The sequence below is a fragment of the Oncorhynchus clarkii genome, chromosome 31, assembly GCF_045791955.1.
Source record: "Oncorhynchus clarkii lewisi isolate Uvic-CL-2024 chromosome 31, UVic_Ocla_1.0, whole genome shotgun sequence".
NCBI lineage: Eukaryota > Metazoa > Chordata > Actinopteri > Salmoniformes > Salmonidae > Oncorhynchus > Oncorhynchus clarkii.
Window position 1 is genome coordinate 30,645,991 of NC_092177.1, and position 20,098 is coordinate 30,666,088.

Consider the following 20,098-nt stretch of genomic DNA (forward strand, 5'->3'; position numbering starts at 1 on the left):
ATAAAACACTAAAATAAATACACAGGACATGTATTTATTCTGTACTCACTGGCCATCTAGCTGCCACAGCACTGAAAATAGCAGAGTTACATAATTATCCACGGGATTGATGTTATCCTATTCTTCAGTTTCCCCCTTTACATAAAGAAATAATCAAGAGGGATAACATCACACCTGTGCCAGAAACTTTTTTCCCCTGGAGGTAGTCATGTTTCTGCAAGTGCTGGTTTTTAATATATACAAAAAACAACTACTCCCGGTGTCAAGTCTAAAATCTAATCTCACCACCAGGTCAAGTAAAATAAGAATTCAGTTCTCTTGTAACACAAACCCATCCAGTCACTTTTCCTTCATTGTTCTGAACTGTGACTCTACTGGCTGATACCTCTGTGATAGGCAGCCTACATCAGCCTATGGGGTTGCTCCCTGAAGCTGACATCACAGAGCAGTGAGAGGTGGTCGGAGGGGTAGTGGTTTGAGGGGCAGGCAGTCAGGTCCTAGCTCTTCCTCAGTGGGTATGTCCAGCAGGGTATCCACAGTGAAAGCACCGTGAGACTACCAGGTGTAGTCCAGGGTACTGCAGCTCTCCCCTGAGGGACGGATCTTCCAGGTAATGAAGACCGGCTCCGTCTGCCCATCTACACACAGCAGCTGAGTCCAGACCCAGGGTGGAGGAGATAAAACGCCTGTACATGTCCTCTGAGGGCTTCAGCGTTAAAGACACTATCAGAGGCACCCCCACTGTCCCACTCCCTCCCCCAGCTCTCGTACCGACTGGCTCTAAGCCAGCCGGCTGCGAGGTGATAGCCTTCAGGCTCTGCAGCAGGTCTGCCCCTCCCGGGCACCCCTCAGCCTCTCCCAGCCTTTCCTCAGGTGGGTCACGGCCATGCACAGCCTCTGGCCTGTCGCCCGGCAACACAGCGTTTGCACGACGGCCACCTGATTGGTAGGCAGCATCATGGATGAGAGATGCAAGTGGGAGGTGTGGAGGTGGCTGAATCATGAGCGGCGGTAGAAGAGAGCACAGACGTTAGGGCCGTTGTTGCTGGCCACATCCAGGCAGGGGGACCAGGGCTTGGGCAGGAAGGTGCTGTGGTAGCACAGGATGGGCTGGAAGGTGTCGTAGTAGTGGTCCACTTCCTGAAGACACAGGATGTCAGGGCGGTAACTGAGGATCTGCTCCATTTACTTCCTCGCAGCCCAGATCAGAGCTTCCAGAGGACAACGCGCAAAGCCATCTTCGCCTAGAGCTGAGAGGAGAGAGAGCCGTTTGCAGGGACCAGTTTGGCTTAGTTGTAGAGCACGGCGCTTGCAACGCCAGGGTTTGTGGGTTCGAATTCCACAGGGGACCAGTACGAAAAACGACAAAAATGTATGAACTCTACTGTAAGTCACTCTGGATAAGAATGTCTGCTAAAAGACTAAATTGTAATGTGTAAATGTAGTTAGTTGACATTACCAGAGTAGACATAACCGTATACGGTTGTACACTTCTCCCCATTTCTGATCGTGAACGCTGTGCAGTACCATGCTCTGCAGTCTTGAGACCAACCGAGTGTACAAAACATTAGGAACACCTGCTCTTTCCATGACAAACGGACCAGGTGAATCCAGGTGAAAGCTACGATCACTTATTGATGTCACTTGTAAAATCCACTTCAATCAGTGCAGCTGAAAGGTAGGAGATTTTTGAGCCTTGAGACATGGCTTGTGTGTGCGTGTCATTCAGAGGGTGAATGGGCAAGACAAAAGATGTAAGTGCCTTTGAATGGGGTATGGTAGTAGGTGCCAAGCGCACCGGTATGTGTGTCAAGAACTGCAACTCTTCGTTTTTTACGCTCAACAGTTTCCTGTGTGTGTCAAGAATGGTCCCCCAGCCAACTTGACACAACTGCGGAAAGCATTGGAGTCAACATGGACCAGCATCCCTGTGGAACACTTGACACCTTGTAGAGTCCATGACCTGATGAATTGAGGCTGTTCTGAGGGCAAAAGGGGGTGCAACTCAATATTAGTAAGGTGGTCCTAATGTTTTGTACACTCAGACATACAGATGCTCTGGTGGTCTTCTGTAATCTGCAGTACTCCATCATCCATCAGAGGTCTATGTACCTTGAGCTAGGATGTTCCACATCATGACCCGTATGGATGATGTGTTCTGCTGCTCATGGTTCCTGTATTGGTGCTGGTGCGTTGGGTCTGCAAGGTAGACCAGGTCCCTGTGTGGCCTGGGCCGGCCGGTTCTGGAGGGCATCCTCACACTCTCTGAGCAGCTGGTCCGAGTTGGCCTGCTCCGGGCCCTCTGGGTTCTGGTCCGAGTCCTGTTGCTCTGGGTAGTAGTCCTACTGGGCCAGGGTACCAAAGAGCCTGCTGCTGCCCATCGGACACACTGGGGACACAGAGACAACATATTAGAGATACAAAACTGTACACAAACCGTGTGCGCACATAATCACACCTACATACAAAAACTCCCCTGACAGCTCATGAGACATTGTGAAACATGAATGCAGAGTCTGTGGTGCACATGTCTCTTAGGCTCTCAGTGAAAGATCATGTCCGAAACCTACTCAAATCGATCATCTGTAATCACTCAGTGTAGCATGGAATGCTCTTAGGTTGACCAATCAACCGTGATGCATCATTTTGCTCTGTTTACCACAATAAATGTCTACAGATTAAAAAGGCTAGCAAATTCATAGGACATTCCCTCTTGACAACAGTCAGGCTCGGACTCATCCTTTGCGTACCTTGGAAGCCATTTTGTGAGTGCGCAGCTAGAAAGAGGACAGAGAGAGAGAGTAGACAGGGACTGGATCTAAAAGAGAGACACAGATATGTGGTCTTACCCATCATCTCCATCCTGAGAATATGTCAGTGTGGTTTAGTGATCATCACCACTGTTTAGTCTTGTCTATCTGAGAAAAACAGAACTCTCTAGCTCTATTCTACTTTGATGAGCTCCTTCACAGTCTTTCTCCTCCTTCAGGGGTTTCTGATTTTCTCTCTCACTCAATTCGGACAATCTGACTCCTCCCAATTCAGTTCTCTGCTGCTTTCAGTTCTCTGAGATTTGGTCTTCCCCAATTTCTTTCACTCTCTCTCTGTCTCAGTCCCTCTAGGTTTCTGTGTTAGTGTGACATTCCAACTGGTGAAGGTGTGACAATTTAGACCCAGTAAGCCTGCCTTGAGACTGACTAGAGGAGTAGAGGGGGACTATGAGGTCATCATCATTGCTAGTCATAAGTGACTGTGAGGGTTTCACAGCTAGTCAGGTGGAGCTGACAGACAGATGTATCTGGAGACTTGAAAAACCCACAGGGGAGTGGGAGGTGGGCAGTAACACACACACACACACAAACACACACGAGTCACATGCACACACAGGTTTAGAGTGCTGGGGGCATAGGTAGGGTAGTTACTCAATACCCAGGACAGAGTGTTCCAATGCAGGATCATGTTTAAAACTATAAACCTCTCCAGAGAGAGAAGAGGAGAGAAGAGAGATGAGGAAGAGAGGAGTGCCGTATTTATTTGCTACCATCTACTGACCTCTAGTGGGGTTCCAGTTTCCATTCTGGAGTTATTATTCTCCTCATCTAATTTTATTGGTCACAAACAGATATTTAGCAGATGTTATTGCGGGTGTCGTGAAATGCTTGTGTTCCTAGCTCCAACAGTGCAGTAATCGCTAACAATTCACAACAATACACACGGATCTAAAGTAAAATAATGGAATTAAGAAATCTATAAATATGAGGACCAGCAATGTCACAGTCCAGGGTGGGTGGTTGGGATGTATAGACATTTGGACCGTATGTGGATACTAAATATTCTGTCTGTAGAATATGTAGGATAGAATAGTGTTACACACACACACACACACACAATAGTTGAATAGGATGGCATTGACTAGAATATATACATGTGAAATTAGTAAAGCAGTATGTGAACATTATTAAAGTGGCCAGTGATCCCATGTCTATGTACAGCAGCGTCTGAGGTGCAGTGTTGAGTAATCGGGTGGTAGCCGGCTAGTGACAATGACTAAGTTCAGGGCAGGGTACTGGGTGGAGGCCGGCAAGTGATGGCTATTTAACAGTCTGATGGCCTTGAGATAGAAGCTGTTTTTCAGTCTCTTGGTCTCAGCATCGATGCACCTGTACTGACCTCGCCATCTGGATGATAGCGGGGTGAACATGTCATGGCTCAGGAGGTTGATGATCTTTTTGGACTTTCTGTAGGGCTGTAGGTGTCCTGGAGTGCAGACAGTGTGCCCCCTGCCCTGCGGTTGCAGGTGGTGCAGACGCCATACCAGGTGGTGAGACAGCCTGACAGGAAGCTCTCAATGGTGTATCTGTAAAAGTTTGATGCACTGCTGCGCTTTCTTCACCACACCATCTGTGTGGGTGGACCATTTCAGATTGTCAGTGATGTGAACGAAGAGGAACTTGAAGCTTTCCACTTTCTCCACTGCGGTCCCGTCGATGTGGATAGGGAAATGCTGTCTCCTGAAGTCCTTAATTTAGATGACGTTGAGGGAGAGATTATTTTCCTGGCACCACTCTGACAGGGCTGTCTCGTCATTGTTGGTGATCAGGCCTACGACTATTGTTTTCTGCAAACTTGACGATTGAGTTGGAGGCTTGCATGGCCACGCAGTCATGGGTGAACAGGGAGTACAGGAGGGGCTGGGCACGCACCCTTGAGATGGGATAGGGCAGTGTGGAATGCGATGGCATCATCTGTGGACCTATTGGGGTGGTATGCAAATTGAGGTGGGTCTAGAGTGCCAGGTAAGGTGGAGGTGGTATGATCCTTAAGTAGCCTCTCAAAGCACTTCATGATGACAGAAGTGAGTGCTATGGGGTGATGTCTTTCAAGCCATCTTTATTTACCTAGACACTTCAAGGATTTGATAAAATCTCAAACACATGACATCTTCTTACGACTATTCTAAGAGCTCTCTTAAATATTGTCACACACACACAGCCCTCCTATTCAAACCCTGGCTTCAGACTTACTCTACCCAGTGTTCAGGCGGTCTCCATGGCGCTAGACGGAGCACTCCCACTGTCTCTCTCTCTCTCTCTCTCTCTCTCTCTCTCTCTCTCTCTCTCTCTCTCTCTCTCTCTCTCTCTCTCTCTCTCTCACTCTCTCTGTCTCTCTCTCTCTCACCCCTCACTCCCTCAGCCTGTTTCTCTCTCCCTCTCCAGGAGTTCTGGTGGGAAGACCATTTCTTCTGAGCAAGATTGGACTCTTCTGAAATGGATGTAATAGAATTTTCCAGAGCAGGCGGATGTGACTGGACTGCTCAGTGTGAGAGTTTAGGGGATTCTGCCAGCTACTCAGCATTCCTGAATAGACCAGTGCCAGTCACACTCTCCCCCACTCTGCTGATCTGGCTGCCACAATAGCTTACTATAACTGTTCTGTGAGCACCACACACACACACAGCATACAACCACACACACACAGATATGGCACACTACATAATGATCAAATTAAACGAGAGAAGTGCAGTTTGTCCTTAGTTAATCTGTGTGATAGGGGAGAGACTGAACCGAGTGGAGTGTGATTCAATAAACTGCTCATAGAGTACATACACACTGGAATGCTTCAGGGCCCCATTGAGCACATGAGTAATGAACTACTGCATGTACACTATGTGGAATATACATACAGTGCATTCAGAAAGTACTCAGACGCCTTCACTCTTTCCATATTTTGTTATGTTACAGCCATATTCTCAAATGGATTAAATAAAACATCCTCAATCTACACAAAATACTTCACAAAGACAAAGCGGAAACAGGTTTCGTTATTTTTCATAATTATTCAGACCCTTTGCTATGCAACTCGAAATTGAGATCAGGTGCATCCTGTTTCCATTGATCATCCTTGAGATGTTTCTACAACTTGGGAGTCCAGCTGTGGTAAATTCAATTGATTGGACATGATTTGGAAAGGCACCCACCTGTCTATATAAAAAGGTCCCACAGCTGACAGTGCATGTCAGAGCAAAAACCAAGCTATGAGGTTGAAGGAATTCTCCATAGAGCGCCAAGACAGGATTGTGTCGAGGCACAGATCTGGGGAAGGGTACCAAAAAATGTCTGCAGCATTGACGGTCTTCAAGAACCCAGTGGCATCCATTCTTCTTAAATGGAAGAAGTTTGGAACCACCAAGACTCTTCCTAGAGCTGGCTGCCCAGCCAAACTGAGCAATTGGGGGAGAAGGGCCCCCACTTCAGTAAAGTGACCAAGAACCCGATGGTCACCCTGACGGAGCTCCAGAGTTCCTCTGTGGAGATTAGAGATCCTTTCAGAAGGACAACCATCTGTGCAGCACTCCACCAATTAGGCCTTTATGGTAGTGTGGCCAGACGGAAGCCACTCCTCAGTAAAAGGCACATTACAGCTTGCTTGGAGTTTGCCAAAAGGCAGGTAAAGGACTGTCAGACCATGAGAAACAAGATTCTCTGGTCTGATGAAATCAAGATTGAACTATTTGGCCTGAATACAATGTGTCACATCTGGAGAAAACCAGGCACTGCTCATCACCTGGCCAATATCATTTCTACGGTGAAGCATGGTGGTGGCAGCATCATCCTGTGGGGATGTTTTTCAGCAGCAGGGACTGGGAGGCTAGTCAGGATTGAGGGAAATGATGAACAGAGCAAAGTACAGATAGATCCTTGATTAAAACCTGCCCCAGAGAGCTCAGGACCTCAGACTGGAGCGAAGGTTCACCTTCCAATTGGACAACAACCGTAAGCACACAGCCAAGACAACGCAGGAGTGGCTTCGGGACAAGTCTCGGAATGTCCTTGAGTGGCCCAGCCAGAACTCGGACATGAACCCGATCAAACATCTCTGGAGAGACCTGAAAATAGCTGTGCAGCAAAGCTCCCCATCAAACCTGACAGTCTGAGAGGATCTGAAGAGAAGAATGTGAGAAACTCCCCAAATACAGGTGTGCCAAGCTTGTAGCATCATACCCAAGAAGACTTGAGGCTGTAATCTCTGCCAAAGGTGCTTCAACAAAGTACTGAGTAAAGGGTCTGAATACTTGTGTAAATGTGATATTTTTAATTTTTTAATTTTTTTTAATACATTTGCTTTGTCATTGTGAGGTATTGTGTGTAGATTGATGAAAGAAACCATTTGAATCAATTTTAGAATAAGGCTGTAACGCATTTACTTTTAATAAATGTGAAAAAAAAATAACCTGTTTTTGCTTTGTCACTATGGGGTTGTGTGTGTAGATTGGAGAGAAACATTTATTCAATTTTTACAACATTTTGAAAAAGTGATGGGGTCTGAATACTTTCAGAATGCACTGTATGATATGTGGCATCCGAGTGTTTGTGTTTCCAAAACACAAGATTAAAGATACTGTAGCTGGTAATGCCAGTGGAGTGGATATTTTGTTTGACTCAAGTTATTCAACTACGGAAGAACATGATTTTATCTCTGTAGTCAGTTGGCCATACATACGTTACATCTCCCTAGAGGAGAGCAAAAAAGACGAAGGAAATCGTTTCAACAATCGGTATGAAGGCCTACTCATTTATTCTGTAGAACTAAATCAATTGTTCTCCATAAAAAAAAACTGCATTGACAGCACAGCAGGTCCTGCCTATCTATCTACAGGCCTACATTTCAATTGGAGAACAGAATCTCTCCTTAGGAATGTCGGTGACATCAGCGTGGAATGAGACAATCACATGACTGCTCCAGGCAATTATCAAATGAAGGATGGGAGTATGGAAGAGATTAGTCAGTCGGGTAGTCAAATGAAAAGATCATTCTCCTAATCCTAATTTTGAATACATTGAATGCTGATGGTTTATATATTTTGGCTGTCTCCCAACCCCAGAGGATTTACCCCAAATGCCCCTTGTACTCCTGCCCATGAATGGGAGGGAGATGTGAGGGGGAACAGCAGAAAATTGCCTGGCCTGGCCACCTCACTTTCAGAGTGTTTCTGAGTGTGTGTGTGTGCACATTCTTAATAAGGAAACCTCGAGTGGTAACACATTATGTAACCCTAATCTCATTAAAACAGGCAGTGCGCCAGCGGGGGAAAAAAACTATTTTAGTTTCTTCCTTCCCCTCGTCATTAGATAATAGTTTAATCCACTAGTGGAATTAAAACAAAACACATTCCTTCCTCTGAGGATTTACCATTAGTGGGTGAATGTAGCTAGTTATGAAACCCCCTCAGCCACACTATAGATCAGTGTACTGTTAGTTGTTTGGTTACAGAGAGGTACAGGGACTTCTATCACCGTGACCTGCTTTTACTGACATGATGGAACCTAAAATAACTCAACCCCTCTCTGATTCTGATCTGTGCCTTCATAGCTTCAATCAGCCTTCACCTTTTAACCTCTGACTGTAACGACTCAGAAACACTACTTCAACGAGGCAGGAAACGGAGGTTGGAAAACTTAAGGCGTGAAGTAAAGGTGACATAACCGTTATAGGCCATGAGGTAAGGTCACCTTTTTAACCCGAGTCTGACTCTACTCCTTCCGTGTTGGAGCCATTTTGCTGAGTGTTTGAAATGGTGGAAAAAGTACCCAATTGTCATACTTGCAAAAGTGAAAGTCACCCAGTAAAATACTATGAGTAAAATTCTAAAAGTATTTGGTTTTTAAATATACTTAAGTATCGAAAGTAAATGGAATTGTAAAAGTAAAAATTAGAAGTCGACCGATTAATCGGAATGGCCGATTAATTAGGCCCGATTTCACGTTGATTTCACGTTTTCATAACAATCGGAAATCTGTATTTTATTTGTATTTTTATACCTTTATTTAACTAGGCAAGTAAGTTAAGAACACATTCTTATTTTCAATGACGGTGGTAGGCAGAAGCAGGTGAGTAAACATTCAGACAACACAAAGATTCCTTGATGTCCTTCCAGATTCCCTCTGTCTACCCAAGGACGCCAGAGGACAAAAATCAGTTAACCACCTAACTGAGGAACTCAATTTAACCTTGCGCAATACCCTAGATGCAGTTGCACCCCTAAAAACTAAAAACATTTCTCATAAGAAACTAGCTCCCTGGTACACAGAAAATACCCGAGCTCTGAAGCAAGCTTCCAGAAAATTGGAACGGAAATGGCGCCACACCAAACTGTAAGTCTTCCGCCTAGCTTGGAAAGACAGTACTGTGCAGTACCGAAGAGCCCTTACTGCTGCTCGATCATCCTATTTTTCTAACTTAATTGAGGAAAATAAGAACAATCCGAAATTCCTTTTTGATACTGTCGCAAAGCTAACTAAAAAGCAGCATTCCCCAAGAGAGGATGACTTTCACTTTAGCAGTGATAAATTCATGAACTTCTTTGAGGAAAAGATTATGATTATTAGAAAGCAAATTACGGACTCCTCTTTAAATCTGCGTATTCCCTCAAAGCTCAGTTGTCCTGAGTCTGCACAACTCTGCCAGGACCTAGGATCAAGAGAGACGCTCAAGTGTTTTAGTACTATATCTCTTGACACAATGATGAAAATAATCATGGCCTCTAAACCGTCAAGCTGCATACTGGACCCTATTCCAACTAAACTACTGAAAGAGCTGCTTCCTGTGCTTGGCCCTCCTATGTTGAACATAATAAACGGCTCTCTATCCACCGGATGTGTACCAAACTCACTAAAAGTGGCAGTAATAAAGCCTCTCTTGAAAAAGCCAAACCTTGACCCAGAAAATATAAAAAACTATCGGACTATATCGAATCTTTCATTCCTCTCAAAAATGTTAGAAAAGGCTGTTGCGCAGCAACTCACTGCCTTCCTGAAGACAAACAATGTACACGAAAGGTTTTAGACCCCATCATAGCACTGAGACGGCACTTGTGAAGGTGGTAAATGACATTTTAATGGCATCGGACCGAGGCTCTGCATCTGTCCTTGTGCTCCTAGACCTTAGTGCTGCTTTTGATATCATCGATCACCACATTCTTTTGGAGAGATTGGAAACCCAAATTGGTCTACACGGACAAGTTCTGGCCTGGTTTACATCTTATCTGTCGGGAAGATATCAGTTTGTCTCTGTGAATGGTTTGTCCTCTGACAAATCAACTGTAAATTTCGGTGTTCCTCAAGGTTCCGTTCTAGGACCACTATTGTTTTCACTATATATTTTACCTCTTGGGGATGTTATTCGAAAACATAATGTTAACTTTCACTGCTATGCGGATGACACACAGCTGTACATTTCAATGAAACATGGTGAAGCCCCAAAATTGCCCTCACTAGAAGCATGTGTTTCAGACATAAGGAAGTGGATGGCTGCAAACTTTCTACTTTTAAACTCGGACAAAACAGAGATGTTTGTTCTAGGTCCCAAGAAACAAGGAGATCTTCTGTTGAATCTGACAATTAATCTTAATGGTTGTACAGTCGTCTCAAATAAAACTGTGAAGGACCTCGGCGTTACTCTGGATCCTGATCTCTCTTTTGAAGAACATATCAAGACCATTTCAAGGACAGCTTTTTTCCATCTACGTAACATTGCAAAAATCAGAAACTTTCTGTCCAAAAATGATGCAGAAAAATTAATCCATGCTTTTGTCACTTCTAGGTTAGACTACTGCAATGCTCTACTTTCCGGCTACCCGGATAAAGCACTAAATAAACTTCAGTTAGTGCTAAATACGGCTGCTAGAATCCTGACTAGAACCAAAAATTGTGATCATATTACTCCAGTGCTAGCCTCTCTACACTGGCTTCCTGTCAAAGCAAGGGCTGATTTCAAGGTTTTACTGCTAACCTACAAAGCATTACATGGGCTTGCTCCTACCTATCTCTCTGATTTGGTCCTGCCGTACATACCTACACGTATGCTACGGTCACAAGACGCAGGCCTCCTAATTGTCCCTAGAATTTCTAAGCAAACAGCTGGAGGCAGGGCTTTCTCCTATAGAGCTCCATTTTTATGGAACGGTCTGCCTACCCACGCAAACTCGGTCTCAACCTTTAAGTCTTTACTGAAGTCATCTCTTCAGTGGGTCATATGATCGAGTGTAGTCTGGCCCAGGAGTGGGAGGGTGAACGGAAAGGCTCTGGAGCAACGAACTGCCCTTGCTGTCTCTGCCTGGCCGGTTTCCCTCTTTCCACTGGGATTCTCTGCCTCTAACCCTATTACAGGGGCTGAGTCACTGGCTTACTGGGGCTCTCTCATGCCATCCCTGAAGTGGGTGCGTCACCTGAGTGGGTTGATTCACTGATGTGGTCATCCTGTCTGGGTTCTACACCTGCATTGCTTGCTGTTTGGGGTTTTAGGCTGGGTTTCTGTACAGCACTTTGAGATATCATCTGATGTACGAAGGGCTATATAAATAAATTTGATTTGATTTGATTTGATTAACTAAACATGGCTATTAGTAATAGCATAATAACACACGACTACAACAATAAACTGAAGTTATAGGCTATTTATTCAACCCATTTGCAAGCTCCAGGTAGTCTGCACAAGAGGCAAAAATTGATTTGCAATGACTCCAGTGATATTGTCATTTCAACATATTTATTGTATAAAATGGTAGACTACAGTAGCCTACATTGGCATATACAGTGCCTTGCGAAAGTATTCGGCCCCCTTGAACTTTGCGACCTTTTGCCACATTTCAGGCTTCAAACATAAAGATATAAAACTGTATTTTTTTGTGAAGAATCATCAACAAGTGGGACACAATCATGAAGTGGAACGACATTTATTGGATATTTCAAACTTTTTTAACAAATCAAAAATTGAAAAATTGGGCGTGCAAAATTATTCAGCCCCTTTACTTTCAGTGCAGCAAACTCTCTCCAGAAGTTCTGTGAGGATCTCTGAATGATCCAATGTTGACCTAAATTAATAATGATGATAAATACAATCCACCTGTGTGTAATCAAGTCTCCGTATAAATGCACCTGCACTGTGATAGTCTCAGAGGTCCGTCAAAAGCGCAGAGAGCATCATGAAGAACAAGGAACACACCAGGCAGGTCCGAGATACTGTTGTGAAGAAGTTTAAAGCCGGATTTGGATACAAAAAGATTTCCCAAGCTTTAAACATCCCAAGGAGCACTGTGCAAGCGATAATATTGAAATGGAAGAAGTATCAGACCACTGCAAATCTACCAAGACCTGGCCGTCCCTCTGAACTTGCAGCTCATACAAGGAGAAGACTGATCAGAGATGCAACCAAGAGGCCCATGATCACTCTGGATGAACTGCAGAGATCTACAGCTGAGGTGGGAGACTCTGTCCATAGGACAACAATCAGTCGTATATTGCACAAATCTTATGGAAGAGTGGCAAGAAGAAAGCCATTTCTTAAAGATATCCATAAAAAGTGTTGTTTAAAGTTTGCCACAAGCCACCTGGGAGACACACCAAACATGTGGAAGAAGGTGCTCTGGTCAGATGAAACCAAAATGTAACTTTTTGGCAACAATGCAAAACGTTATGTTTGGCGTAAAAGCAACACAGCTGAACACACCATACCCACTGTCAAACATGGTGGTGGCAGCATCATGGTTTGGGCCTGCTTTTCTTCAGCAGGGACAGGGAAGATGGTTCAAATTGATGGGAAGATGGATGGAGCCAAATACAGGACCATTCTGGAAGAAAACCTGATGGAGTCTGCAAAAGACCTGAGACTGGGACGGAGATTTGTCTTCCAACAAGACAATGATCCAAAACATAAAGCAAAATCTACAATGGAATGGTTCAAAAATAAACATATCCAGGTGTTAGAATGGCCAAGTCAAAGTCCAGACCTGAATCCAATCGAGAATCTGTGGAAAGAACTGAAAACTGCTGTTCACAAATGCTCTCCATCCAACCTCACTGAGCTCGAGCTGTTTTGCAAGGAGGAATGGGAAAAAAATTCAGTCTCTCGATGTGCAAAACTGATAGAGACATACCCCAAGCGACTTACAGCTGTAATCGCAGCAAAAGGTGGCGCTACAAAGTATTAACTTAAAGGGGCTGAATAATTGTACACGCCCAATTTTTCAGTTTTTGATTTGTTAAAAGAGTTTGAAATATCCAATAAATGTCGTTCCACTTCATGATTGTGTCCCACTTGTTGTTGATTCTTCACAAAAAAATACAGTTTTATATCTTTATGTTTGAAGCCTGAAATGTGGCAAAAGGTCGCAAAGTTCAAGGGTGCCGAATACTTTCGCAAGGCACTGTACATTAATAGGGTAATTGATGGCCAACCGATGCAAATGTGTAAATTTCATTGTGGACTTTTCCCCATAACTGAAGCACGAGAGGGAGTTCCATAACTTTAATTTCAAATGTCTAATCGGGCAGCGCTCGAGACCCAATAACTGGGCATGCATGAACCCTTCGCTTAATATGATTAGAATAGTTTAAAACACTTCCAAGCAAATTTTACTAGAGCGCCTAAAGTCTGATGCCCATCAGTTCTAGCTGTTAATTCATGTTTTATGGAAAAGGGGTTGGAAATAGGTGTCTCCATAATGACAATCTAAATAGGCTACGGACGTGTGAGCATGCGGCTCTGTCTTTCACGAGACTCAGCCAACTGTCTTCTCGACACACACACACACACACACACACACACACACACACACACACCCGGCCCTCCCCACCTCTCACTCACTCACTGCCTCACTGCCTGATAATCAGCAGGTCACAATGAAAAATATACTTGTAAGAAATTGCTTTGGCGGCAGCGGTGCAATTTAGAAGTAGCCCAAAAACCCGCAACACGCGACCAATACATTTTCACCAGCGACATTGTTTTCAAAGTAGCCCAATTTCAGGAAAATCATGGACATGGCAACCCTGACACTAACATATTTAATTAACGTCAACCGTGTAGTGACGTCCCAAGGATTCCTGATAGCACGGACCATTTTCATGCTCCCTACTCCAACGTGCTCACTCAATGTACTTTAGTGTTATGTCAACAACTGGAATTTTGGACATATAGCTTTCTACAAACAGCTTGACCCAGAACATGTCACGTGTTGCCCTTCTTTGTTTCCCCCTTTATGTGTATTTATTACTTTTATTTTGAGTTTGTGTTGATCTTTTATTTAACATATTTTGCTCATCTTATTAAAATGTGGCATTTATTTCTATGGTTTGTTGAATTTCTATGTTTTGCTGTGCCTCCTTTTGTGCTTTCCAATTGTAGACTCCTCCACCTTGGCTGGTGTCCTTGGAGACTGGAGTTGGCCGGCCTGTCACACCTAGGCCTGATTAACTAATGTGCTACCTGAGCTCCTTAAAAATGAAGCTTCCAGTTTGCTCTCGGTCTGCTGCTGGAGGGAGAACACCAACAGCAAACCGCTGCTGCTGTCACCAACACCACAGCATCTACCGTCACCTGGACCACATCTCATCCAGCCACCGATGACCGGCAGCCAGGGGGAGAACAAACATGTGTGAGTGTGGTTGAATACTTCTGTTCAGAATATCTCCCTGGCCATGCATGTTTTCCTCTCCCTACTCTGGCCATGCATGTTGGACATGACAGATAACCTATGGCAAGGTGGGCCACCCCAAAAAATCTGCTCATCATGAGGTGCTGCAGTTGCTGGTGGGTTTGCATACCCACATTTCGAGCAAAATGTTTTATCTGCCCTCCCTCTTGGCAGCGGAGAGATATTTTTTCAGTTTTAGAGTTCATTTTGTGCAATTGTACACATTTTGCCATGGGTGGGAGATAAGATTTTGCAATTTTATAACTAATTTCATGTAATTCTACATTTTAATTATAATTTTATGCAATTCTACACATTTTGCCATAGGGTGGAGAGAAATGTTGACAGTTTTTAATATGATATCTGAGTGAGACTGAGAAATCTGTGGGGGCTTCCAGACCGGTAATTCGACCATGATTACAACATTTAGATAGCTGGCCACTAGACTAATTTACCAATCTAAAAATGTTAAGCTGACATGGGCTTATTCAGTGGCTGACATAACAAGAGAAACTGCTGATGCCAAATTTTGAAATTGCACCTTGTGTATTTTACTATTCTAACTTGCAAGTTGAGACCCCGACTGAGTTTCAATTGTTTTTATTTTTTTCAATTGATCCGAGGGCCTGTCCATCCCTGATCTATTGGCTTGCAATACTGAGAACCCCAAGTCTTATTGGATGAGGATAAAGTGGAACTAACTTATCTAATGTTGGTACATAACCTAACAGTAGAGTCTTCAGTAAAGTTTACTCCAGGTTAATTACAGACAGGGGATTCGCAGTGCAGCAATCCTGCCTTGAAATATCTGCATTTATGTCATATTTTTATGAACAGCAGAATACGCTAAAAATAGGAGATAACAGGTTCCTTGTTGCCTGCACACTTTTTGTCTGTTTCAGAAATGGAGAGAACAGGAGCTAAAGTAGAGAAAAAGTGCTACACACGTTGGCACGTAGGAGATGGAATATTGTGTGTGTGTAATGCTGACAGGTGCGTGGCTGAATTAAGACGAATGTCCTTGTCTCTTTGCTCCCGACACAGGGCTTCTGGTGGCAAAACTGATTACATCTTAATCTCGCTTCTTGGAGGGAGACAATGGCTCTGTAAGTACAGCTGCTTGGCAGAAAGAGACATACACATTAAAAACAAATTAAAATAAGAACATCTCCCCAGCGATAGTATCTCTCACACCTTTCAGCCTGAAAAACAGGCCTGTGAAACAATGAATTGGAAAACGAACACACTGTCTTGGTTATGCAAGTTGGGGGCTGTCTGTAGTGTACAGTACAGTATGTTTACCTAAGGATCAGAGCCTTTTTTTCAATTTTCAACTAAAATGACATACCCAAATCTAACTGCCTGTAGCTCAGGCATTGAAGCAAGGATATGCATATTCTTGATACCATTTGAAAGGAAACACTTTGAAGTTTGTGGAAATGTGAAATGAATATAAGATAACACATTAAATCTGGTAACACAATAGATCTGGTAAAAGAATATACAAAGACAAAAAAAACTTTTGTGTTTATTTGGTATCATCATCTTTGTAATGCAAGTTAAAGGCCATAATGTATTATTCCAGCCCAGGCGCAATTTAGATTTTGGCCACTAGATGGCAGCAGGGTGTGCAAAGTATTAGACTGATCCAATGAACCGTTGCATTGCTGTACAATTTTGTATCAAGACTGCCCAAATGTGCCTAATTGGTTAATTAATAACCTTTCAAGTTTATATCTGTGCACCCTCCTCAAACAATAGCATGGTATTATTTCACTGTAATAGCTACTGTCAATTGGACAGTGCAGTTAGATTAACAAGAATTTAAGCTTTGCCAATATCAGATATGTCCATATCCTGGGAAATTCTCGTTACGTACAACCTCATGCTAATCGAATTAGCCTAGGTTAGCTCAACCGTTCCTAAAAGTTAGATGCATGCCAGAAAAGCCACTACACAACACTAAACAATACATTAATTGCACTATAACAGTGACAAACAGTGCCCACAAACAGTGCCCACAAATTGTTAGGGCCTACATAAAGCTGTCCCAACATCTTACCACTGCTACACCTGGCTATCAGTGGAGACTTGTCTGTCAACAAAACAGTTAATTCAGCTTCATTTACTGCCTTTAAAAAAAGCTGATATGGCTGACTTAAATAAATGTGGTTTCTAATGTAAATTGAAATGTACAAACTATGGCATAAGGGGATGACGAGCGGATAAGAGGCAATCTGTAGTTTTGATTAAAACATTAATGAGCGAGCTAGGTTGGATGTAATGTTAGTCAATATAACTATTTGTTTAGCACTTTTGAAATGTGCAGCGACAGAATTCAGAACATGGGCCCCGTTCTTACAGTGTTCTCCCTGTACACCAAGTCAGAACCGTAGGATAAATAAAGGGGGCATATAAGCAGATAATGAAAGGTCTTACAATATTAGATGATTACATTTCTCAAAAACAGGTTATAGGCTACATGTGCACCAAGTAAGAACAGTAGGTGAAATTAAGAGGTGTAAATGACCAAATTATTAGGGTGAGGCACATGGGCTACTAACATCTTACTTAACAACATACACTTAGTATTACTTTCTTAGCTTCAGTATACATATCTCCCTGGCATATTACATACTTTATGCAGCAGCATACAATACATTTTTGGACTCACATTTGTCACGTTCTGACCATAGTTCTGTTATTTTATCTTTGTTTTAGTATGGTCAGGGCGTGAGTTGGGTGGGCAGTCTATGTTTGTTTTTCTATGTTGGTTTTTGAGTTCGGCCTAGTATGGTTCTCAATCAGAGGCAGCTGTCAATTGTTGTCCCTGATTGAGAATCATACTTAGGTAGCCTGGGTTTCAGTTTTGGGTTGTGTGTGTTTGTCTTCCGTGTCAGTGTTTGTCGCCACACGGGACTGTTTTGTTCATTTCACGTTTATTGTTTTGTATTTCGTAGTGTTCAGTTTATGTTTTAAAATAAACATTATGGACAATTACCACGCTGCGTTTTGGTCCTCCGATCCTTCTCGCTTCTCCTCCTCAGAAGAGGAGGACGAGATCCTTTACAGCATTGTGCTGTTCTCACTTGAACAGGAGATGGCGCAGCGGTCTTTCGTGGGCAAAATTTGTCATCAAAGTCTGGCATTCTCTGAATTTATGGTGCTTTCGAAACAACTGGAGGCCGGATTTACAATTCCGTATTTTCCTAGTTGGGAGCCCGTTTATCCCTGACTTCCCAGTTGTCTTGAACTCACGTTTTTGTAGTTACGAGTTTACAGTTGTTTTGAGCGCGGCATAAGTGCTTCATTGACAGCATAGCCAATGTGTAACGAAGATGCTGTAAGTTGAGAAGCAGGTGCAGGTGAAACGTTTAATAAAACAACAAACATGGAACAAGACAACATAACAGTAGCATCTTTGCATAAACACAGGATCAATACTGACTGGAGAAGGAACCAAAGGTAGGTAATAAGTGAGGTAATTGAGTCCACGTGTGCCTCATGATGATGTGCACGTAATGATGGAGCCCAGGACCGGTAGTTAGTATACCGGCGACGTCGAACGCCAGAGGGGAGGAGCGGGAGTAGAAGTGACAGTACCCCCCCTCCAGCCGCAGGACGACGCCGACCAGAGGAACGACCCCGAGGATGAGGAGCGGGCTGGTCAGCGAAGGTGGAAATCATGGATAATGTTGGGATCCAGAATGTCCTCCACCGGAACCCAACACCGCTCCTCTGGGCCATACTCCTCCCAGTCCACCAGGTACTGGATCACTGTACCTGTTCACAGCCAATCTGTAAATAGCACAACCAATCTACCTCATCCCCATATTATTACTTACCCTCTTGCACTTTTGCACCCCAGTATCTCAACTTGCACATCATCATCTGCACATCTATCACTCCAATGTTAATGCTAAATTGTAATTATTTTTGCCTCTATGGTCTATTTATTGCCTTACGTCCCTACTCTTCTACATTTGCACACACTGTACATAGATATTTATATTGTGTTATTGACTGTACGTTTGTTTATGTTTAACTCTGTGTTGTTGCTTTTGTCGCACTGCTTTGCTTTATCTTGGTCAGGTCGCAGTTGTAAATGAGAACTTGTTCTCAACTGGCCTACCTGGTTAAATAAAGGTGAAATAAAAAAATAAAAAATAAAAAGGGGCCAAGGAACCACCGGCCTGAGAAGGGAGATATGAAAGGAAGGTGAGATACAGTAGTCACTGGGAAGCTATAACCTATATATGCCACCTCATTGATCCTCCGAAGAACCTTGAACGGTCCCACAAACCGGGGGCTCAGTTTCTTGCAGGCCAAGCGGAGTGGGAGGTTGCTGGTAGAAAGCCAGACACGATCCCCAGGCTGGAACACAGGAGTCGCACTGAGGTGGTGGTCTGCCTGCTCCTTTTGACGATGGACAGCGCACTGGAGTTTCACGTGAGCATTGCTCCACACTTCTGCACGCCGGAACCACTCATCTACCGCAGGAGCCAGGGCCGGCTGAAAACCCAATACACACTGGAAGGGGGTCAACCCAGTGGAGGAGTGACGTAGCGAGTTCTGGTACTCTGCCCATGGAAGTAATCATGCCCACGCTCCCTGCCGGTCCTGACAGTGACACCTCAGTAACCTCCCCAGCTCCTGGTTCATCCATCTCCACCTGCCCGTTGGACTGAGGCCAGTACCCGGAAGTGAGGCTGACCGTGACCTCAAGCTTCTTGTTACGTTCCCCAGTTTCTGTGTTGTGGGTTTGTATGTGTGTGTGTATTTCAGGAAATGGAATCCTGGATTTCTCAAGCAGCTGATTGGTCAGGCCCATCGACGATTAGAGCTCTGAACCCTCCCTCTCCTCAGAAGAAACAGCTGTCTTCAATTACAAACTCCTTCTACAGCTGGATAAAAGCCAGTGTTCCTTTGTCAGGAGAGAGCTTCTTTGATGTCCTGTGTTGGTTGTTAGTCCGTGAAAGTTTTGTTGAAAGTATTTTGTAGCCGCTACTTCTGAGGTATGTGTATGCCAATAGGACTTAGTGGTTTTGATTATTGAAATTGTTCACTTGAAGTTAGTAATTTTTCTGTTTAATTTGTTCCCGGGGGGAAGGGGAATGCACCTTGGGAGTGTTTAGGCAAGAGGCCTGCGGGCATACATAACCCATAGTATTTACTCTGTCTATGCACACCAGGTAAGACCTGGGCGGACCACCCCCTTTATTTAGGTTAGCACGCCAGGAGGTGCTAAAAGATTAGGTAAGTAGTGGGAAGGCAGGAAAGGTAGGAGAGGGGACTCTTTAATTTGGACTTTCTTTGCTTTGGTTCCGTCCAGCCCCTTTCCCCCACCTTACCGTGTTAAGGAAGAATAAATTCCCTGTAAACGGTATTTTTCTCTGCCTCTGTCGTCCTTCCCCGACCAACGATCACATACTTTTTCACTCCACGGGGAGTTGAGATGTAGCAGGGTGTTGCGTTCCCTCCTCCAAGAGGCGTATGTAGCACTTCTCCATAAAGGCTCTCCATACCCTTGATGTGAATTAGGGGCCACGGTTGGAGACGATGTCCTCCGGAAGGGCATAAAGCCGGAAGTTCTGCTGGAATAGTACCTCAGCGACCTGGAGAGTAGTA

At 44.0% G+C, this 20,098-nt stretch overlaps 1 pseudogene; it reads right to left on the reverse strand.

Annotated features, from left to right (window-relative positions):
* Positions 1–401: 401 nt before the first annotated feature.
* Positions 402–19,301, reverse strand: LOC139390898 (nocturnin-like; annotated as a pseudogene).
* Positions 19,302–20,098: the final 797 nt, after the last annotated feature.